Source organism: Vicia villosa, linkage group LG3 (assembly GCF_029867415.1).
Source record: "Vicia villosa cultivar HV-30 ecotype Madison, WI linkage group LG3, Vvil1.0, whole genome shotgun sequence".
Classification (NCBI taxonomy): Eukaryota; Viridiplantae; Streptophyta; class Magnoliopsida; order Fabales; family Fabaceae; genus Vicia; species Vicia villosa.
The window spans coordinates 37,827,618-37,852,628 of NC_081182.1; the positions used below are offsets into that span (position 1 = coordinate 37,827,618).

At 32.6% G+C, this 25,011-nt stretch overlaps 2 long non-coding RNA genes across 3 annotated transcripts; one reads left to right on the top strand and one right to left on the bottom strand.

The window, feature by feature from the left end:
• The first annotated feature begins 565 nt into the window (after positions 1 to 565).
• On the top strand, positions 566 to 1,298 carry LOC131655435 (uncharacterized). The gene is made up of 2 exons (XR_009299757.1): positions 566 to 859; positions 995 to 1,298. It is a non-coding gene; the product is annotated as an uncharacterized LOC131655435 (long non-coding RNA).
• An 18,357-nt stretch (positions 1,299 to 19,655) lies between these two features.
• Positions 19,656 to 22,078, bottom strand: LOC131655436 (uncharacterized). Of its 2 annotated transcripts, XR_009299759.1 has the most exons (8): positions 21,851 to 22,078; positions 21,605 to 21,674; positions 21,168 to 21,419; positions 20,797 to 21,088; positions 20,667 to 20,706; positions 20,038 to 20,128; positions 19,819 to 19,868; positions 19,656 to 19,714 (listed from the first exon to the last, which is right to left on the bottom strand). It is a non-coding gene; the product is annotated as an uncharacterized LOC131655436 (long non-coding RNA). The 2 variants fall into 2 exon arrangements; XR_009299758.1 differs by having other exon boundaries at positions 19,662 to 20,128.
• Positions 22,079 to 25,011: the final 2,933 nt, after the last annotated feature.

Below are 25,011 nucleotides of genomic sequence, written 5' to 3' on the forward strand. Positions count from 1 at the left end.
ACCAACTCTCGTTTCAAGATCTTTTCTTTTGTTGGATTTTATGAATATTTTTCCTTTTCTTTGGAAACAATAAAGTTCGGTGACGACTCTTACTTTTACGAATTAAGTTAATCAATAGTTTAATCTTAATTTTTTCGTCGCGATAGATTGGTGTTTAATTTTGGGGTGCTTTTCTCTTGGTTCTTTGTTTCATGTTTTTGTTGTGGTTGTTTTTTTGGTGTTGTTTACTTCCTGTTTTGTTGTTTCGTCAATGTATTTATGACACTCATTCTAAATCCATTTTCCCATTAAATTTTTTTAAATTGTTAAAAAAATAAAGTTTATTTCATTATCTTATAAACTTTATATTTTTAAACGATTTTTTTGTGCAAGCAAGTATTCAACTAATTAATTCTTATATTCATGAAACATATGTAAGATGGTGTAGAAGGGGTGCATATATTTTTTGTTTAAATTTTTTTTTTTTAAGTATGTGTACCTCTAATTAATTCTTATATTCATGGAGCATATGTAAGATGTTGTAGAAGGGTGCATATGTTTTTAAATTCTTTTTGAATATGTGTACCTCTACTTAATTCTTATATTCATGGAATATATTTAAGATGGTGTGTATAAGAGGTACATATATTTTAGGTGTTTGGTGAATTCTAATAAATTACTTGTAACTAATTTCATAACCGAAGGAACATCAACTACGAGATGAAGTTAAAAGCCAAGATTTTAAAATAAAACATAGATTTAAGTATTTACACTCTCCACCTTTATAAATAGATAACTGATTGTTGTACTAAGCTTGTAGTAATCATGAATAAGGCACACATTCCATTGTTTTTTAGTTTGCTTATTCTCCTTCCTTATGGTAAGTCTTACTCCTCCTTTTCAAAATTAACCAGTGTTATTTTTATTTTATCAATAGTTTTGAAAGACAAACATTTTTAAAAGCTTCTAAATATTTGAGTGTTAATCATAATATCTAACTGATGGATGATTGCAGAGATGATGGCAAACTTAACAGGAATTCGATGCATCGAGAAAAAATGCAAATTGTTTTGTCTTTTTCAACATCTTTTAGATGGTTATTGCGCATCTCCTTACGAGTGCTCATGCGTGGCCCAACACGTTGATTGAGCATACAACCTTATTTATATTATCTCTAGATTTCGTTGTTTCTGTTTCTTTGAATGTATTATGGTGTTTATGTATACCCTTTAATTATAATCACATGTACCTCTCGTTTTATTTTAATTAGTCTTAATATATTTTCAATTAAATAGTGAAATTTCTTCATTTTATTTCAATTAGTCTTAATATATTTTCAATTAAATAGTGAAATTTCTTCATTTTATTTCAATTAGTCTTAATATATTTTCAATTAAATAGTGAAATTTCTTCATTTTACTTCTTCATTTTTTCAAAATTCGTTATTATATATACTTCACATATTGTAGACATAAATGAATTGTAACACCTGCGCAGCGTGTTTTCTCCAAAAACAGCTACTTGTGTGTTCGAACAAGGCAAATGCATTTAAAAAAGGGTCAAAAATACCAGACACTGGAAATTGTAGACATTTAAAAAAGGGTAAAAAATACGACTATAATTTTTTTTAATTAATTACAACATTATGTTTTTGACATTGCAGAAAATGTTTAATTAATTGATTTTCTTTATAAATGATAGGGATTTTTCCATATACGCTTTTATATTTATATATATAATCATTTTTTAATTAGGTTAATGTGAAATTTAAATAATATTTAAAAATTATTATATGGTCAAAATTCAAAATTAATTGTTTAGGGTCAATTTTTATTATTAGTCTTGCGCCTCTAAAAAATCAGGACCGACCTTGTGCGTGACTAACAATAGATTTTTATATTCTGTTAATATTTTACCATAGGACAAACACCTTTAGCTCAAGAGCTCGGTGTCTATCACTATTTCTTATAAAAAAAAATTAACTTTTGGCTTAATTTCAATTTGGTCCCTCTATTTTTATAATTTTTGATTTTTTAATTTAAAATCTAGAATTTAGAAAAATTTTTAAAAGGTTTTTTTCAAAATTTTAGTCCCCTTATAAATTTGGAATCAATTTTCAGTGACATGACATTAATAATGATGAAGTGTCTTAGTCACCTAGACCAAATTTAAATTAAAATCATTTATACATATTACTAATGTTAAACAAATTATAAGACTATAATGATATGTTGGGTGCTACTGGGCTGTGTGAAATGGATAGTAAAGGAAATCATTTCACCTGGAGTAATAAACAAAGTGCAAACCCTATATACTCCAGAATTGATAGGCTCATAGCAAACACTGAGTGGTTTCAGGACAATGGCAGTCTCAATTTGAATGTTTTGTCCCCCCACATTTCTGATCATGCAGTCTTATATTTGAGTGATCCTGGTACTCCTAGATTGAGGAAAAGACCTTTTAGATTTAATAATAGCTGGACTAGTATTGAAGGTTTTCAAGATGCAATGAAGGAGAGCTGGAACATGCCTATGTATGGCAAGCCTGTGGAGATCCTTTGGAAGAAATTAATGAGGTTGCAACCTGTTTTAAGAGCTCTTAATAGACCTGTGTCTGATTTGTAGAAGGAGATTGATAATACTAGAATTAATCTTGAGAAGGCCCAGGAGGATTTAAGTAACCATCAGATGGATGATAACAATATAGATAAACTTAGAGAGCACACTATCATACCCTAATTTTGACCCCCCCTGAGATGTTACACTTCCAGGTTTTTCATTAACCCAAGACAAGTACTCAGGGTAGTCACTTGTCACTCAACTGGAGATGTGCAAGAACAAAAGAGTTCAGGCCAAGGACCAGTCAGTATGGGATTAATCTATGATGCAATCACAAGGCTCAAATGATTCATTTATTCACATATGATTGATTAGACACCAGTCATCAAGACTCAGGTTTGCTTAGTTCACCAATCTAGGGTTTTGAGCCCATCAAGGACTGCAATCAGGGACCACATTTGGGAAACCCTAAAAAGCTCCAGGGCATCACTCAAAGGCTTCAATCATCTTCAAATGACCCATATGACAATATCCATAGGGCATTACACTTCAATTCAAGATCTACAGTCATCAATTTCATCTGGTCAACAATTAGGGTTTCAGACCTAATTCACTTGCACAGTTGACTTTTAATCAGGACATGGATCCACCATTTAAAACATAACTCAAGAACTTCTATTACCTCAATATAATCCATCCACGTCACTCATTTGAGGAGGAGAGCTTGATTCAACACAAAAGTCCAAGATTTCACTTCATCTAGAAAAAGTCAACTGTACAAGATCACCTTTGACTCTTGGGATTTTTGGTCAAACCATGACTTTTAAGGATCAATATCATCAATATATGATTATTGAAGTCATTTGGCAAAATAAATTCAAGAAAATTCATCAAGGATCAAAAAGTCAACAAAAGTCAGAAATTAGGGTTTTAAGGGCATTTTGGGAACTCAAAATTTTACTTACACACTCAAAAATCTCCCAAAATGAAAGTTGTAGATCTTGCAAAATAAAACAACATCTTACAATGCAACTTTTTTCAAGAAATCAATCATTTACGAGATTTGAGATTTGGAAGTTATAGGTCATAAAAACTTAGAAAAAAATTCTAAGTGTTTTTTGACCTAGTTTTCTTCCAACTTTAGGCCCATTTTTCATAAATTTCCCAATTGATTTTGAAGAAACTCCAAACTAATGAATTGAAGTACATGTTAAGGGATTTCCAAATTATGCTCAACCTTCTCCAAATTCATTTTGAGCTAGGAGTTATGCTTGTTCAAAGTTGGCCACATAAAAGAAAATTATAGGTCATGTCCACATTTGAGTTTTTGCAAACTTTGTACCAATGCCTACACCAATTGATGCATCCTTGTACATGATATATCAGAAAGGATTTAGAGGAATCAAATGCATTATTTCATCAATTTTGGCCAAGTTGCAAGAATTCAATGCCATGTGATTAAGTAATCATTACAAAATGGAATATTGGCGAATCATCAAGGAATCTTCTCCTAAGCCAATTAGAGGCTTCTCTGCATCAGAAATCATCCCTAAAGATCAGATTAAATCGAGGGCTAGGGCTTGGGATCAAGAGGAATCAAATTGTCATCATTGCATTTTGGATATTTCTTTGAATTCCTTCATAACCAAGAAATCAAGTTAACCTCACTAAGCAAGCTCACTCTCTTCAATTGTACTGAGCTCTTTGCCTATATATAGAAGTTTCATCCTCAGTATTCAGCACACCAAAGCAACCATAACTTCTTGCTTTCTCCATTTCTCCCTCTTGCTTATAGTTTTCAAAAGTTCTTTGGCAAGAAGAATCAAATTCTTCAAACTAGAGCTTTTCTTTTGAAAGTAAGCCTTCTAACATATTAATGAGGTTAATTGGAGTTGATCCAAGCATCTAGATCACTTCTGTAAGTGGGGAAACACCATTGTTGCTTTCATTTTGAAGCTCGTGCATTTGGAGGTCCATAGAGCAATTCAGAAGGTGTCAAGCAAGTCCAAGCATCCAAACAGGTTCCTTAGGGTGTGGTGAAGTTATCCAGATGGTCGCAGCTCATCTGTAAGTTCAAAATCCTCAACCTCCATGTTCACTTGAAGCTCAAATTGAAGGAGTTGAGCAGGAAAATTCTGAAGCATTCAAGTTACAATAAGCATTCAGCTAGCATCACTGAGTCCCCAGGAAGCTTTCAGGATCATTTAGCCATAGCCAGAAGGTCTCCACCATAGCCATCGACCTCCATTTTCAGAGGTATTTTTTCAAACTCTAACACTCATATTTAAGTATTCTTCTTGATATATCTCAACACCATTTCATTCAGCATCATCAGAGGATTGAAAACCCTCTATCATCATATATTTATCTTACAGTATAGCCATTTAATTTCATTTTCAATTTTTAGGGTTCTTCACGTCTTTTATATAATTCATTAGTTATAGTAAATTATAGCTTATGTTAGTTACATATTTGAAACCGTGAGAGAATTTAGAACAAGTTTGATGTTTACATCTTTGCAAATGGTTGAGAATTAAGAGAGTTCAGAAATTCAAAAAATGTTTGAGCTGGAGGTTGAAGACGAAGATGGTGATGGCGTCATTCTTTTGAATATCAGGGTTTAGGTTTAAAATATATTTAGTTGAATCCGTTTAATAAAAAAATTCATCGTTTGCCCTAGTGGCCTCACATACGCTCTTAGTCTCCTCATGCCTCTAGTCTGGGGTTCGAATCCCCCTCGCCCCAGACTTTTTGATTCTTTTATTTTTCAAGCATTTCTAACTCGTTTTGAAACAAAACCAACTGCGCGTGTGTTATAGTCACCAACTGAGGCTTGGCCCAGTGGTATTATTTTGAATGTGTGACCATAAGGGCGTGGGTTCAAGCCTTGGTAGAGACAACCCTTATTTTTTATCACTAATTTCCTTCATTTTCTTCACAACTTCACACAATTAATTCACCTATCAAATTAAGTCATTTTCACTTTATTTTTCACACACTTCTTATTTAATATATCTATTTTGAAAATATATCAAAGAATCATAAAAATATATTATTTTTAATATGTTTTAATTAGGTTTAAAATCATATATCTCTAAGTATGTTTTAATACTTGAAAAATATATTTTTTACTTGATTCTCAAAAATCTAATCTCTTATAAATATATTTGTGATAAAACCCTAATTATTTAGGTTATAAATAAATATATTTCATCTTTACTTTAGTTAAGTTGATTTCTTTGTCAATTTTCAAAGTTATTTTCAGTCTCCGATCAAACGGACGATCCAGGTTTTCAGACAACAAAACCTTGTATCTCCTCAACTATTTCTTATAAACAGTAAATAAATCTTTCCGGGCCTCTAATAGAGTGTAAGTCCCAACATCTTTTTCTCTTCTTAGTTTGTTTTCAAAACTGTATTTACAAAATCTGCTTTCTGTTTTCAAAACTTTCTTCTCGTATTTGAAGGGCATTATTCCCGGTGAAACTCTTCAGATACCTATGTGACCTATGTCCATCCTCACTTCTTCTGTTTTCAAAAACCTTTAACTGTTTATCATAAATATTCAACTGTTATCAATAAACAAAATTGCTGGTGAGGCTTTGTATATACATCTTCAAAGGCCTCCACTCCATCCTGGTTAGACTTTACAAGATTTCAATTTACAGTCTTTATTTAAATTACTGTCAAGTATAAACTGTTTATATATTGTTTAGAACTATGTCTGAGTGTAAACCCTAGGACAGTTAAACTATATATATATATATATATTATAGGACTATGACCTAGGATTGAGAATGTCTTCCCGGTGAAGGCTCTTTCCTAATTAGAGATCTTTAGTTCAAACCCTCAAGATGAATTATTCCCGGTGAAACATCTTGAAAAAGCATTAGAACCCAAAATAGGACACATCCACCCAAGAGGAATTATTCCCGGTGAAACCTCTTACCCATTTGCTTAGAGCCAAAATAAGTTCAAAACCACATAGCTTTCTCTTGTGCAATAACAAGGACCCTCGATGACCCTCGATTAGCCTCCTCTTGGGCTTTGTACAAGGACCCACAGGCTTCTTAAAAGCATTCCCAGCTTCCTCTTGAGCTTGTATACAAGGACCCATCACGTTTCTTATAAACATAGGAACAGGTCTTTAGTCACCTTTTAGCCTACCCTGGTGAGCTTCTTCTACTCTTTAAACCAGACTTTAAACAAGTTAAGAATGTCTCAATCTCACATTGAGTACACCTTTTGGAATGAGAGACATGGACAGTCTCTGTCACCCTTATCTTCATTAATTTTCCTTAGCAGAGTCTAGGATCCATAGTTGTCTATCCTTAGTCAGTGTCAGCCTTAATCTTGGGCTCTAAACAAGAAGTTTCAAATAATCTTTCTGCCATAAAATCCCCTGGAAAGGGTCAGCCTCCATTCTTTCCTTCATTTTTTCAAAAAACCCTGGAAAGGGTCAGCCTCCAAAATCACTCCTTTAAATCCAATTTCCCTGGAAAGGGTTAGCTTCCAAAAATTAAACTCTCAAAATATAATCTCACCAGCTGAGTCAAAACCCCTAGAAAGGGTTAGCCTCCAAAATCAGTCCTCTAAAGTCATAATTCCCTAGAAAGGGTTAGCTTCCAAAATTAAGCTTTTAAAGACAAATTCCCCGGTAGAGTCTACTTTAGGTCAACCATTCAAAAGGTCACCAGTAGAGTCAATCTTAAAACTTAGGTCTTTCATTCATCATTTCCTGTTTAACAAAAGCACAATCCTTAACAGAGTCAAAAATCCCCTCTGAGTCAAAGATCCCACACTGGTAGATCTTTCTTCATTTTTAACAGTCAGCCTCAACCTCGGGCTTTGTACAAGGCACATACTCCTCTTAGAGTCAAAATCCTACTCATAGGTATTCCCCTAGAGAGTCAGCCACAACCTTGGGCTTTGTACAAGGCAGGTAAACCACATTTCCTGTGTCAAAAGATTTATACCCTTTAGGATCTTTTCCCCATAGAGTCATCCATACTCAGTTTATTTAAGAGTCCGCCACAACCTTGGGCTTCATACAAGGCAGAAAACAATTACTTCCCTAGCTAGAGTTATCCACAACCTTGGGCTTCATACAAGGCACAAAATAGAGCCTCCCTAGGTAGAGTCAGCCACAATTCTGGGCTTTGTACAGAACACTAAAAAAAAGAGACCCTTTCAATCATAAAACAAATAAAACACTTTCCAACTAAAGTCAGCCTTAATTATGGGTTTCGTACAGAACACAAATCATTCAAAAGTCAATTCCCAGTGGAGTCATCTCCCAGAGTCAATAATAACAATAAAAAAGCCTCAAGCTTGGGCCTCATTTAAGCCAGCTAAAAATCAAATCTTTCAAACAGTAGATAGACATAGCTTATCTTTATAAGAAGATATTTCTCCTATCTCACCACAAACAAACAATCATTTCAAACATTCTCTCATTAGGACTCGTGAAAGACATGCTCTGGCTACATCCCAGACTTGTACAACTTTCCCTAATTTGGTCGAGAATCTTTCATTCAAGAGGCATGTGGTTGTCATACTTGATCAACCAAGTAGGCTCCCTCTCTTAATGAAACATTTGTAGCTTTTCTGTCACTTTTTAATGTTTATGGTGGAATAGTAGAAATACCTCTCTATAAAGATGACTTCATGTCTCTTTACTGTAAACAGATATTTAATTCAAGCTTCAACCTTGAGCTTCAAGCAAGGCACCAAAAATAATTAATTTCCCTAATTAGTTCCCCGAACTACAAAAAGCTCTGACTTCCATTAGGGATATGTAGGCATGAGGTTCACAAGGAATCTCAGCGAGCTAATAAAATACCAAAAATAGTCAGTCAGTCTGTCTTTCAAAACAATTCAATTCTCTCTCCTAACACAAAGGAGAAACTTTCCCAATCATTAAGCAACAAACACAAACACATAGACACAGAGAAGGTTCCCGTAAAGTACTACGGATATGTAGGGTGCTTAAACTCTTCCCTATGTATAACCGACCTCCCGGACTCCAGAATTTCTAGTCTAGGTGAATCCCCACACTTAGCAAACTCCTAGGGTTTATTTGAGATATTTTTCCCCTTTCCTACTCGTAGGATAATTAAAAAGTTCGTGTAATATCGTAGGAAGAATTGAAACAAAATTCATCCCGTCCCGGGGGCATTCTCCTTCCAAATTCCGCGTGAAGGGTCTAGCGTGCCGTCCTCCTAAGTGAAACGGGGAGGTAAAAAAAACGACACCACACACTGAAGAGCTTATCAAGTGGAATGACATGTTAGCTGAGAACCTGATGCAAAGAACTAAGATTGATGGGATTAAGATGGGGGATGAAAATAATGCCTACTTTCATGCCTATCTTAAGTCCAGGGGTAATAACAAGAGTATTCAATTCTTATAGAGGGATGATGGCAGTATACTTACTAATCAGAAGGATATTGAAACTGAATTCTTAAGTCTGTATAGAAATCTGATGGGCACAACTACTCAAAGAACTACTCACATTGATATAGATGCTATGAGAAGAGGTAACCAGTTGGACAAGAATCAATGCAATTTCCTGGTCAGCAGAGTCACTATAAAGGAGATCAAGGAGGCTCTTAGTGGTATTGGAGATTTGAAATCACCTGGGATTGATGGATATGGCTCCAAATTTTTCAAAGTTTGCTGGAATACTGTCAACAGGGATGTAACTGCAACCATTGAGGAATTTTTCTCATAGGGCAGGATTCTTAGAAATTTTACTATAACTAGTGTGACCCTGATCCCCAAGACTAGTGAAGCTAAACATGCTAGAGATTATAGACCAATAGCAGGCTGCTCAACTGTCTATAAGATAATTTCTAAAATCATGACAAAAAGATTAGGAACTGTCTTGCCTAACATTGTCAGTCTCAACCAATCAGCTTTTATTCCTGGGGAAGTGATTCATAACCATGTTATGTTGGCTTATGAACTCCTGAAAGGATATACTAGGAAAGGTGGACCACCAAGGTGTATGCTACAGCTGGACTTGCAAAAAGCATATGACATGGTGGATTGGAATCCTCTTGAAACTGTTCTGCATGAAGTAGGAATGCCTCATATGTTCACCCAATGGATCAATATTGATGTTATCAATGTTTCCTATGAGTTTAACATCAACGGGCACACCACTGATATTATGCAGGCTAGGAGAGGGTTAAGGCAAGGGGATCCGATTTCCCCCTTGTTGTTTGTGATCATGATGGATTATCTTGATAGATTGCTGAGGAAGATGTATACTGATCCTGCTTTTAAATTCCACTCAAAGTGTGAGAAAGTTGGTATAACCAACCTCACCTTTGCCAATGACATTCTCTTATTATGCAGGAGAGATGTTATTTCAGTGCAACTGCTTCTGAAGACTGTTTAGACTTTCTCTGAGTCCACAGGGCTAGTGGTCAACCCTAAGAAGTGCAAGGTTTTTTGTGGTGGCATGGACAGAATGGACAAGGAGCAGGTGATTGGGGCTACTAGCTTCACTGAAGGGCAGTTGCCTATGAGGTACCTAGGTATTCCTATCACTAATAAGAGGTTAAACATCAATCACTATATGCCTTTAATAGATAAAATTATGTATAGGATAACTCATTGGACATCTAGACTCCTTAGCTATTATGGCATAATTATGCTTGTTAAAAGTGTGAATTTGGAAATCACTCAGTATTGGATGCAGTGTCTCCCAATACCACAGTTTGTCATCAAGAAAATTAGTAGTTTGTGCAGGATGTTTGTCTGGAATGATAGTATTGTCCTGGTAGAAAGAGCCCTGTGGCTTGGAGCACTGTTTGCAGGCCCAGAGTACAGGGTGGCCAAGGTTTGCTGGATCTCTATATGTGGAATAAAATTGCTATGATCAAATGTCTCTGGAACCTCTGTAGGAAGACTGATAACTTGTGGGTCAAGTGGATCCACATGTACTATTTGAAAAGATGTAATGTGATGGAGGCTAAAATCAGTCAGAATAGCTCTTGGGTGATGAAGTGGATCATGGATACTAGAGAAGAATTGCAGCAACATTCACAATTGTAGGATAGAATGCTGAGCCAGAATAGATTCAAGATGAAGCTGATGTATGCAACCATGACTGATCATGAGAATTTGGTGGATTGGAGGAGTATTTTCCATAGAAATTTGGCTAGACCCAGGACAAATTTTATTACTTGGATGTTGTGTCATGAGAAACTTGCGACTAAGGATAGGCTCATGAGATTCAATCTGATTACGGATAGTGTTTGCAGTATTTGTAAGACAACTGATGAAACTATTGCCCATCTATTTTTTGAGTGCAGGGAGAATAAGGAGGTGTGGTGCCAAGTTTTGCAGTGAATTGACAAGGATCATCGACCTCTTCCTTGGGCTGAGAAATTGAATGGGTGACAAAGGAAGCAAATAAGAAAGGCTGGAAGGCTTGCCTTTTGAGAATGGCTTTTTCCGAAAGTGTATATGGTATATGGAATAGAAGAAATAGTATATTTTTTTTGCAATTAGTATAAACATAAATATAGTGAAAAGTATCATAGACAATATTGTTTATAGAAGTTGGCTTTTTAAGAAGCTTAGAAATCATTTGGCTCTTTTGATGATGTAATAGGTCTTGTTGATAGGTTGGATCTAAGGATCACCATTGTACATAACTGTTTTTTTGATGTAATATATTCTATTTGTTTCAAAAAAAAATGATAACAAATTATTTTTCAATTAATAATAATATTTTATTATAATTAATAATGTTTATATTAATAATAATATTTTTAAAATTAATAGTATTTTATTAATGTTAAACAAATTACTTTCCAATTAATACTAATAATATTGGTTGAAATTATTAATATTTTATTAATGTTCCTCATGCTCATCTTATTCATTAACAATGCATAAAAAAAATCTAATAAAAACGGAAAATAAAACAAGTTTGAAAATAAATAAAAACTAATATATAAATCCTCTCTTTGTCTCTCACTCTCTCCCTCAATATTACAAAAAAAACTCATAACACAAGAAAAAAAATTGATCATAGCCACTATATAACTATTTATCGAACACAAAAAGTAGAATATTTTATTGATCTAATTTTATTGACGATGCATCTTAATCCACAAAAGACATCAACTATCAACTATCTATCCATTAAAAGAATATGCCTGCAAACTACCAATAATACCCTTTCACTTTAAAATTTTTACATTTACAAAAGGTTAAAATAGTAAAAACATAATCTTTCAATTAATTCACCTTACTTTTTATTCAAATGCTACCAAGTGTCAATTTCTTATTTGATACTTTTTCAACTTTTACTTTTCTGACCCCACTTATCACTCTTTCACTTACTATTTTTCTTTCATACACTTTTTCACTTTCATTTTAATTTTTCTCTTTCCATTTTCTCTTTCCCTTTTTATTTTTCTAAGCATAAATAAATTGAATGAATAGCTACACATAAAAATCTACTTAACCGAAAACCTAATTATTTTATCATTATTAAAAAATAAAATTTCAAATGCCAAAATTTTTATTTTCACACGAGCCACTATGAGCAAAATACCAATTTTATTGTCTTTATTTGATACAGAAAATTCCTATTTTAAAATGTCAAATTTTTTATTTTTCTCACGGACCACTATTAGCAAAATACATATTTTATTTTAACTACCAATTATCTTTATTTGAGACACAAAATTTTTAAATGTAAAATTTTTTATTTTTCTCACGGGTCACTCTCAGTAAAATATCTATTTCATTTTAATTAATATCTTTATTTGAGACATAAAATTCTTATTTTTAAAATGTCAAAATTTCTATTTTTTTTTAAAGATCACTATGAGCAAAATCTTTATTTTATTTTAATTAACAATTATCTTTATTCTAGACACAAATTTTTATTTTTGAATGTCAAAATTTCTAATTTTTTCACGGGCCACTATCAGTAAAATACATATTTTATTTTGATTAACAATTGTCTTTATTTGAGATACAAAGTTTTTATTTTCAAATGTCAAAATTGAATTTATATTATTATTATTCATTTTATAATTAAATAACTCATTTTAAATTTACATACATATTTAAATAGAATCTATATAGTATCAAATAAATTTACCCGTGCGGACGCACCGGTATTTTGCTAGTTTTGAAGAAAAAAATTAACATCAACAACAAACAACATCATGTGTACATCGATCTAACTCTTTTGAAACAACTCTAACCTTCAATTATTTAAAACTTCTCTTCTGCGAACATGCCAACTATTCAGATTTGGGTTTTATTTTAACAAGTGCAAAACATTGAAAAAATGAAAAAAATTTAGATTTGAATTTTATTTCAAATTCTTCAACAAAAATAGGGATTTGAAAAGATCTATGTCTTATTTAACCAATGGTTTTTGAATATGAGACACTTTTTCAAGTTGAACGAAAATAAAAATGAATGGATTGTTCTGCATTTTCAGGAACATAGAGTTAAGACTTTAATATAGGAATAATTTAGAAAATTTCTTTACCCACCTCCCTATGGGGGTCACCCCCAGCGAAAAACCAAAACTGCCCCTGCTTCGGAGATTCATCTCCGAAGTTATTTTTTTTTTTTGAATTTTTTTTAACTTCGGAAATGCATCTCCGAAAACACCAAAAAAATGGTGTTTTCGGAGATGCATCTCCGAAGTTAAAAAGATTTAAAAACGTGAATATTTCCGGAAGTTCATTTTCGAAAATATTCTTGCATATACAAATTTCCCTCCTTCACTATTTCATCATTTTTCTCCTAAACTTCTCAAAACCCTCTCAAAAACCCAATCAATCTCCATCCATTTTTCGCCCTAAAATCAAGTTTCAAACCGTTGATCACGTTAAAGGGATCATAGAAAGCTACAATTTCAGGTAAACATCACTCATTTCATCCCCTATTTCATTACATTGATTGATAATTTTATGCTGAAACTGATATGGTTCGGAAGTTCATTTCCGAAATATATTACCTAATAAATTTCGGAAATGAACTTCCGAAATATGCCCTGGCAGTTAAAAAAAAACAGTTTTGGCCAATTTTGCTAATTTATTCATTTGTTAGGTATGGTGCATCCGGACAACATTGTGCAAGACGATGGTGTATTAGTTCCGGAAATTGTCAACGGTAATAACGATCCGGTTATTGACGTTACTCCTATGATCAATGCGGTCGATGTTCGGCAACATTTTACAATTGATTGATTGGGTTCGGAAGGAAGCTAACAAACATGGATTTGGAATTGTTATTTTAAGGTCAGACAACGGAAATAGTAGGCGGAAAGCTTTCGTTGTTTTGAATTGCGAACGGGGTGGTAGTTATGTACAATCAAACCGGGTGCTAAAACACGAGGACACGGGATCGAGAAAGTGCGGGTGTCCGTTTAAGTTGCGTGCTACTCGGAGGGTTGATGATTTGTGGCGGTTAACCGTAATTTGTGGAATTCATAATCATGCCTTGGATGTCAAGTTACACGGACATCCAATGGCGTGTCGTTTGTCCCGCGAAGAGAGGAATGTGATATCGGACCTAACGATAGTCAAAGTGGCGCCTCGCAACATACTTGCCGATTTGAAGCGTAAGAAACCGGATAGCGTTTCAAATATCAAGCAAGTTTACAATGAACGGCACAATCTCAAAGTATTGAATATGGGCCCTCGGTCAGAAATGCAACAACTTTTGAAACTACTAATCGATAACAAATATGTTTCAAGCTTCCGAACCTCCGAGGATAAAGTTACGGTGCGTGATATTTTTTGGACTCATCCCGAAAGTATCAAATTATTCAACACATTTCCAACCGTTCTAGTCATGGATTCGACGTACAAGACAAACAAATATAGGCTTCCGCTTCTAGAGATAGTCGGTGTGACCTCGACGGACAAGACTTATTCGGTGGGGTTTGCTTTTTTGGAGTGTGAAAAAGAAGACAACTTTACGTGGGCCTTGGGAATTTGCAAGTCTTTGTTAGTTGATCAAGAGGTTATGCCAAACGTCATTGTCACCGATCAGGACAATGCTTTGATGAATGAGGTCGATACCGTCTTCCCGACATCTACCGCTTTACTTTGCCGGTATCACATAACTTGCAACGTGAGAAGCAAGTTGAAACCCGCGGTTGGGACAAAAGATAGGCCGGATGAAAATGGTAAAGTTGTCAAAGCCGGTGTTGTGGTTGATAGGATAATGGCGGCATGGAGGGAAATTTTGGATGCATACTCCGAAGAGGTGTATACCGAGAAATTGGTACACTTTAGGTCTTTGTGTGGTTCCATTAAGACTTTTTGTCATTACGTCGAATCCACCATTCTTGACAAAGTTAGAGAAAAAGTCATGTGCGCTTGGACAAATCGGGTTAGACATCTTGGTTGCACCACGACTAACCGAGTTGAATCCGCACATGCGGTCTTCAAGAGGTGGTTGGGTGATAGCAAGGGAGATTTGTGTCGGGGATGGGACACCGTCAACCAAATGCTCCAAAATCAACACAATGAAATTCAAACATCGTTCGGTCGGAGCAAGACGGTTATGGAACACCGGTATAAGGGCCAAATTCTATTCTCCCAATTGATTTACAACATATCTCGAACGGGTTTGAATTTTTTGTTTCATGAAGCTAAGCGGTCGGAGACCACGGGGACATATAGTTCATTATGTGGGTGCACCATTAGAAAGACATACGGCCTTCCATGTGCTTGTATACTTGCAAAAAAGAAAAAGTTGAATTCACCCATACGCATGGATGAGGTAGCCGACCATTGGAAGAAACTTTGTTTTGATGATTTTGACCCGCCGAAAGAAAATGACTCCAAAATCACCATCTCCGACGAGTTGGAAGTGATAATGGAGAAGTTTGCTAAAGCGGACGACACAACAAAAATGCATATAAAAGAACAATTGCAAAAGATCGCATTTCCGGAGACCACCGATTTGAAACCGCCATCTCAACCGGTTAAGACGAAAGGTGCACCGAAAAAGTCCAAAATTACACAAGATGACACGTCAACAAAACGATCTCCTTCCTACTTTGAACATGTTGATGCATCGTTCCCGGAAATTCATGAGACACCTAAGTCCAAGTGTAGTGGTAACAAAGGTGCCCGTATTTCGAAGCCACCTCGCACACCGCCGATAAAAAAATCACCCATTGTCTACATTGATGAGATGCCACTTTTTATGCAAAAATATATCGATAACATCGTTGATGTTGGAGGCGACGGCAATTGTGGATATCGGGCCGTTGCGGGTTTGCTCGGTAAAGGGGAAAATAATCACACTTTAGTCCGACGGGAACTTCTTGCGGAGTTGACTTTGTATCGGGACATATACGGCCGACTATATGAAAATCAAGAAAACTTTGCAAAAATTCATGACTCCTTTGTTCCATCACTTACCAGTATCGCTCCGGTCTCGAAGTGGATGTCATTCCCCGATATGGGTCATCTAATAGCAAGTGCATATGATATTGTATGCGTCGATTTGACGAGGTTTGGACTAAGTGAGACTTTCTTTCCACTTCATAGTCGACCGCCATTGGACTCGTCGGGCCGGATCATATGCATCGGGTATCTACGATCGCGGCACTTCGTCCAAGTGTTTTTGAAACCGGGGTGTCCTATACCGGCTACATGTTGTCAATGGACCGCACATCGTTCAAATGAGGTGGAGACTTGGCCGGATCCTTTCGTTTCAAGAATGGCGGAGTTTGAAGAAATGATGAGCCAAGAGCGCGAGCAAAATAGAGAGCGGTCGAAGAACGTGCCTATTTTGGACTTAGGATCCACCGATTGGTTCGGTGAATTTTAGTTCGTTCCTATTCGTTTTTTGTTTGTAATGACCATTTTTGTATGTATTGTTGTTTATCATGTAAAATCGGACCGATTCAATACATATATAATATAAGTATGTTTTATGTCATCTTTGTCTAATTTATGTTTAATGTCAATTCCATTTGTTCAATTTACACAACACACTAAGCAATCAACAAAATGTAAAATTTATGTCTGTTTCTGCATAATTCGGAAATGAACTTCCGAAATATACATGTCTGCCTCCAATTTTCGGAAGTTCATTTCCGAAAGGTCCCCTGAGGCAGGATAAGGTTTGTTGGGCCATCAATGCTCCAATAAGTCTATAAATACTACACACTCTTCTTCATCCTCTTCACACCACAAAACACAAATGACACAAACCTACCTCCACCTAGCATTCGTCTACTTTGAAACCGGCTACTCGATGCCGTTCCAATTTCGCTTCTCGCGCGACACGCCGTTTGCGGAGTTGATACCGTCGCTTAACACGCTTTTGCACTATCCCGAGAATCGAAAGATTGTCAAGCTCGAGTACCGCTCGTCATCGCTTAACGACGAGGGAGGCATTAAGTTCACACCTTTTGAGATCAAGAACGACGAAGATTTAGCGGTTTTGTGGACAACGTTTGACCGATTTTCTTCGAAAGGCCCGATCGAGTTGGACGCGAAACTTCAAAGATCGGCGGACGACGTTATCAAAATGTTGACTCATCCCCACCTACCCGTGTTCAACAATATGTAACTTTAATTTTCAGTAATATTATCGTTGTAATCTTCACCCGATTAAATAAAGCGAATCGTTGTTGTTTTTCATTTTTCTTCTGTCCAGACATAAATTCGGAGGTTCATTTCCGAATTCCCTCAAGGGGGTTGCGTTCGGAGATGAACTTTCGAAAATACCACATTTTCTGAAAAGTAACTTTATTTCGGAGATGCATCTCCGAAATCAATATTTTATATTAAAAAAAATACGTTTTCGGAGATACATTTTCGAAAACACATTTTTTTACAAAAAAGTACCTTTTCGGAAATGAACTTCCGAAACAAGGGGTAGTGTGGTAAATTCACCAAGGGTGGGCAAGAAGGTTAGGAGGTGGGTGAAGAAATTTTCATAATTTAACTATTGTTAATCTTTTAAATAGGCTAAATGTATTCTTTAGTTGATAATTTAATTTAATATTTTGCTTTAATCTTTTAACTAGAAAAATATTACATACTAATCACTTAAAAATAATTCTCTTAACCCAAAATAGTCATTGTCGTTAATTTCTTTCAAAAATTAAATTAATTTGGACTATGTGAAATCTTTAATATCTGGCATGAATTTTTTAAACTTATTACTAAACTGATTTTTAATTTAGGCTTTAGGCTTAATTAGTGCTGAAGCTTTTAAGTTAATTTTAGATTTCACTATATTCGCTTATCTAATAAATGTTAGATTTTAGTCTCTTAAAAACGCTTTCATTAGCCATTTTAATCATTTATGTTAAACTAGCAGGATACCCGTGCGTACGCACGGGTACTGGTACGGGACGCGAATTTGTTTTTAATACATAATAAAAATATAATAAAAATGAAATGAAAGAAAAATGAAATTGTAAAATAAAAAAAAAAATATTTATTTTTTATTTATTTAGAAGATGAAATGTAAATGATATCAATATTTGGATCAGTTGTTTCATTTTTTCTGTTTCATATAATTTCTACGATATGAGAAAAAAAAACAATAAAATTTTATTGACTAACTACATGTTTGAATCAGTGGTTTCATTTTTCCCGTACTAAAGTTGAATTAGTAAGTTACTCCTTTTTATTAAAAATGATCATTTGTCATGTAATAAAGTTAGATCAGTAGTAAAGTTTTTCCTGTTTATAACAATAGTATTTTTTTGTCATGTATTAAAGTTAGATCAGTAGTAAAGTTGTTCTTGTTTATAACAATAGTATTTTTTTTCCCTTAATGTTTTCACATATTTGAAAAAAATGATCGATAAATTTTTTTGTTATTCAATATTTAGATTAATAGTAAAATTGTTTCCATTTATAATAGTAATATTTTTTTCTATATATAAAAGATAATTTTGTTATGATATTATTTATAGAAGTATTTGAATCAATAGTATAGTTGTTCCCCGTATAAATAAATATTTTAATCAACAATGTAGTTTTTTCCGAATAATTTTTTTTGTTTGTTTTGACAATAATAAAAAATTATTTTAAAAAATGATTTTAAATAAATATTGTTTTGACAACAATGATTTCTCTTCAATAATTTCTTTCAACAATCTAAAAATTTATAAATAAATAAACAAATATGAATAAAAATATAAATAAGTAGAAATGAAATAAAATTAAATAAGATATAAATATTACAAAAAAGTGAGTTAAATATGATATAAACTTTACCATTTACCAAAAATAAATTCAAAACTCATCAATTAAAACTTATTAAAAAAATTCATAAACACAACAAACATTTTTAATAGCAGTCAAACTCAACAAACATTGGGAGAAGGATGAAACTTCATAAAGAGGCTATTTAACAAATATTGGGAGAAGGAAAACTATTTTTTTGGTGCATGTCAGTATGTATTGATTGGGAAGAAGTAATGGAGTTGAGTCAAAAATAATAGAATAAAGTCATGATTATCTTCAAAATTTTGAAAATATAATGATGTCTCACATAAATGAAATATGAAACATTGAAAATCTATTGTAGAAAAACAAATTGAACAACCTAAAAAAGAAAATAGTATATAAGTTAATATTTATCTAATAATAAAAATAACATTATAAATTAAGAAATAAAATAAAACACAAAAATTAATATAAGAAAAACAACATAGATAACTTTTTTTCTTGTTGGAAACAAAAGAACAACTCGTCGAAAAAAAATATAGATGAAATGTTAGTAAACTTAGAAATTGAGAGAACATAAATTAAAAATAATAATATGAAAGAAGGTATATTAATACATTTGAAATAAATAAATAAAGAAGAAAAATTTAAAATTGAAAAAAGAGAAGACACAAATATTGAGAGGAAATTAATAATTGTTGAGGTGACATAGGAGAGAGTTGGTATTCAATGTCAGAAAAAAGTGAAAAAAAAGAGTAAATCTGACATTAAATATTATATTACTACTTTCAAATATTTTGGTATTCAATGTCGAAATGATCACATATTTAAGTTATCAATGACAAAGTGCATAGTTTAGAAGAGATAATATATCAATAACTTATTCAATGTCAAAATGATCACAATAAAATATCAGCCATTTCTACATTTGAACGATCATGTTATGGAAATAATATCAGCCTCACTTCCAATCACCTGAATCACAAAATGCATACATGGTTACAAAACAATCAATTCTTCAGCTATCAAAAAAAATCCAATGGTATTCACAATAGAATCAATTAAAGCGGAATTTCAACTTAATCTCAGTATCCCCATAGTCGACATTGCAAGCGGATCACCCCGAACCCTGATGGAAACAGAAAATTAGAACTCAAAAAATTCAATGAGTACAAAGCTATGATAAAAGCCTTAGTTCAAACAAATAGAATTGCAAATGAATATTATTAGTCCAGTTAGCAACACATGGAGGGAACTTGTATAGTAAAACTACCTTTCCACATGAATCTAAGTGTTACCTTTTGCAATTTTTGTAGAATGTAACTCACAGCTCTTAACTACCGTCTCAGTCTCATCGGAAAGAAGAAGACTTACAGTCGCATCAACTATCTGTACAAACATTAACTCAAATACGAACATGATTTATCAAAACAAACATGAACATGAAGCATTGCAGACAAAAAATGATAAAACATTTCAGTTGAGTAAAAAGCTTATAAAAAGTGAATAATGCTCAACACAGACGCCAATAAAAATGACAAGTTTTAACATCAACTATCTATACAGTTTTTGTTTCTAAAAACGGTTTGTAATACTAAAACTCATGAAAAAATAGAAAATGAACATGATTTTTCATAATGAACATGTACATGAACATGAAGCTTTGCAAACCAGAACTGATAAAACATTTTCGAAGATAATAAAGATGAATTAAAACAGAAATACCAATACCAATTCACAATCAAGCCTCAGAAGAAAATCACACAACAACAATGCTATAGCAAAAAATCAAAGAAAACAGAAGAGAAATAATCAAGAAACCGACGAAGGCATTTCATCGAACACTTTGTAAGCAAGACTGAAAGTGAAATTTTATTCAAGATCTATGAGAACTATGAGAACTATTGAATAAAGACCGGATTTATACCTGGATCAACATGGCTTTCTTGTTTTTTCAAGTTAGTTTCCTGCACATACGGAAAATTGTTCAAATCAACAATACCACCAAATCTAATTTCAAACTCGTCGATTAAATTGGAAGTCAGAAATGGCCTTACTTGATCAGCGATAGAATATTGTGAATTCTCTACCTTTCATGTCAACCTTTTTTTCACTTGCAGTATATAAACTGACAGAATTTAGAGTGTACAAAAGGATCATCAAATGAAAGCTTTACCATGGTCATCAAATGCACCAATGCCGTAATATCATCCTGCCATCAAAGTATCATCCTTAGTGTAGTGAATTAACGCAACAATTCTGAAGTAGCAGAAAATTAGAGGCAAAAACTACCAAATATATACATGAATAAGAAGCATATCATTACCCATTTGAAAATCACCTTCCTATCTGGACATCACAATAAAATTTAGTAGTATTATCAATTGCTGTAATAACCATGAAAGGAAATTGAATAGAATTATAAAACCTTTAATTATACGATGATGAACCAAACAATCATTAGGAAGGTTGAACTGTGACAGAGTTATCATCTTCAATTGAATTCCCGTTGAAGTGATTGGATTTTGATTAAGCTGTTGATTTTCATCATCAATGAATGTCATTGGCGCTATCGTACACCAAATTAGATTTTGCAGAGAATTTGTATCAAACACCAGCAAAGGTGTACTTGTTATTAACTCGATAGGTTATACCTATTTGCTGAACAACAATGTTGTTTCTGAGACAACAGAATTAAAACAAAATAATCAAAATCCTAAACTATAATCACAAAAGTTAGAATACCTTCAGCTAAAACAAATAAAAGGGCGTCTCCAAAACATATAAAAATGAAAACTTTATCAATGAAATACCTCTAATACAGTGTCGATTTGATCTAAAATCAAAACTTTATCAACGAAATACCTCTAATGTCACTTCTGCTTCATGACTCAATTCCTTTAATGTTTTCAAAGAAAAATATAGAATTTTAAACCTGCAAAAATTGAATAAGGGATCTGAGAAAAATATTTTGTTCATAATCAGGTAACTATGGTGTTTGTTCATAACCCTAAAAGTTTAGATTTACGTAATTTGTAACCAATACGAAAACCCTAAAATGTGAAACCAACACCCACAGATCTACATGAACAAAAAGCAAAAATTTCTTACCACATATCAATTTCTATAATAAGGGGTTACGTGGCAGTGGGAAAATGAAAGGTAGAAGTGGAGTTTCTAGAGGTTATTTCTTTCTTATATGTTGCTTAAAATCGAAACAACAGTATGTAAACAGGTTCATCGCTTGATCTCATATGGTTATTATTTACTTTGACATTTGTGTGGCTTTTCCAAAAGCAGAAAGAGAAAAAGGTGAAGAGGAAGAAGAAAGAAGCTGAAGAAAATATAAAGTAAAAGAGGAAGAAGAAGAAGCTTCGGGAGAGAGAAAAAAGAAAAATAATGTTGTGATGTTTGATAGAAGAGAGAGAATAATACAGAAAGAATAGGAAGGTTTGAAAAAAAATCACAATAGAACCCGATGACATCATCAAATGAATTACACCTACCAAACAAAGGCCTAATTGAATAAATATGTGGTTGAAATAGAACAAAGTGACATCACTGGTTGGAAAAAGTAATTTTTAGACACAAATTGCCCCTAAAATGTTGTGGTGGCAGCCAAAGAGAAAAGGGCAAAAAAAAATTTTCCAGAACATCTTCCTTTCTTATATTATAGATTATGAAAAAAAAAAGTTAACTATCGATGATGTGGCGTGACAACAAAGCAGTGGTCAAAAAGCTAAGTTGGTATATGTATTAAAAGAGAATTATTACTATTTTTCCCTTGCCATATAGACGACTTTAATCTTATTAATTTATTATTATTAAATTATTATAATTTAAAATATCGACTTGAACTCATGCCCTATAACTCCTTAAAACCAACGCTCTTACTACTGGATTGTGACAATTTACTTGTCAAGTTTTCACATGATGTATATATTATTATCACTTGATCATTTATTGGTTATTTTATTCAAATATCTCTTCTTTAAAATTGTGAGTTATTTAAATATACTTGTAATTTTAGTGTATATATATATATATATATATATATATATATATATATATATATATATATATATATATATATATATATATATATATATATATATATGAGGAGGGATATATTTACTCCAAGAATAAGTGTTGAACACTTACTCCAAATCTTAACCATTGATTTCATTAATCTAACGGTTTTAATTGATCATTTAATCTAATTATTTTTGGAAATATTTTTTTATATAAAACTTTAATTAAAACCGTTGGATTAATGATAATCAATGATTATAATTTGGAGTAAGTGTTGAACACTTACTCTTAGAATCAATATAACCCTTCTATATATATATATATATATATATATATATATATATATATATATATATATATATATATATATATATATATATATATATATATATATATATATATCGGCGGATGCACATGTATGCAAATGGGAGCTAGAGCCCCCACCAAATTAATTTGTTCTATTTGACCTACTATTCTACTTTACCTTCATGTACAATGTTGTGAAGATAGTTGCCCCAAGACTTTTTTAATGTGTGTTTCCATTCTCTCCTATTATTTATCTTATCTCAATAATAATCCTACAATTTAGATAAACTAGTATATTAAAATTCAATGTCACGTTGATTATAGAACCACCATAATTGTGAAATTTTATAATTGGAAAAAAAATTATCACCTAACATGAAATTTATTTGAAATGTGTAAGATACACTGAACAAAGTCTATTCTATTAATTACTATTCATATACATTCCGTTAAATTTATTTAATTAATATAGTAGGAAGACCAATTGATAACCTAAAACTAATTATTAAAAATATTAAGAATTGTGTGTTAGAGAATGTCTTCTTAGAATTATTTCCATTATTTAATGGAATTACTCTTTTCTCTGTCTAACAACAATCAAAATACATATAGCTTCTTTTACAAGGCTTAAATTTTTTCTTTATTCTCGTTAAACACGAATAGTTATTTTCATTTCAATCCATTTAAATAGTTTATCAATTCTATCAACTGTTATAATTTTGTTTTTATTAAAAAAGTTTGCTCTAGTTTTGCCCCCATTAAACAAAATGTCTGGATCCGCCACTATAATATATATATATATATATATATATATATATATATATATATATATATATATATATATATATATATATATATATATATATATATATATATATATATATAGGAGGGATCAAATTACACCCGAAGAGTTACACCATGAGTTACACTCGCTCGCAATTTTATTTTGAATAAGTAAATTTTAAAATCAACCGTTAGATTGAAACATAATATCAACCAACCAAAAAATAAAAATGTGACATGACAATGAATTTAAAATAAAATAAAATAAAAATGTGACATGACAATGAATCATAGTGTTTGATTGGTTGAGGGTGTCAGTACCCAACTAAATTCAAGGGTACTAGAGTATTTATAGGGACCAAAAACATACATAACCCTAAAAAAATGCCACTAAGCATGGCGTGTGCCATTTCCTGTCAAGGTTAGTTTTACTTACAAATTTTTTTACAGGGAGATAAATAAAAAATCACCTCTATGGCCAGGGCAAAAGTGATAATAACCCTTAAAAAATGATGTTTTGTTTAAAGTGGAGGAGTTTGTTTTCCGGAAGTTAAAAATCCTTGTAAAATGTTAATAACATGTAAAAAATAGCAATTTTTATGCTTTTCTTCCATAAAAAATCACAAAAATATCATTCAGCATGATCCTCATTGGCTCAACATCTATTGAGTGAACAATCTCTTTAATTGCTGCATGTTGCACGAGAAAATTAAAATCAAGCCTAAAATCTTTGTAAAATATAAATTCTACTTAAAAATTAACTAGAGCAAACATAAATGCGAAAACTAAAGCATTAAAAGCCACCTGGTTCAAAATAAATACCTAAACTTTTAACATCAAGAATAGAAGCATAACTCTACAATCATCTCTTGTAACACCCCATTTCTACCTGACAATTATACAAGAATCAGAGTTTCAATTTTCCTCGACAAACAAATGAGGGGTCACATATTCACTTCACAACAAATCACTTCATCGCATCTAGCGGATACACATCACTTTTCTTTGATCAATTAAACAAATACTCAGCATATAATACTTTTCAGAACATAATAACTCTATTATTAGAACATGGCGGAATCATAGTTCTCAATCTTTGAATCAATAACATCTTATTCAACTAAGATAAAACAATAAACAACAACATCATA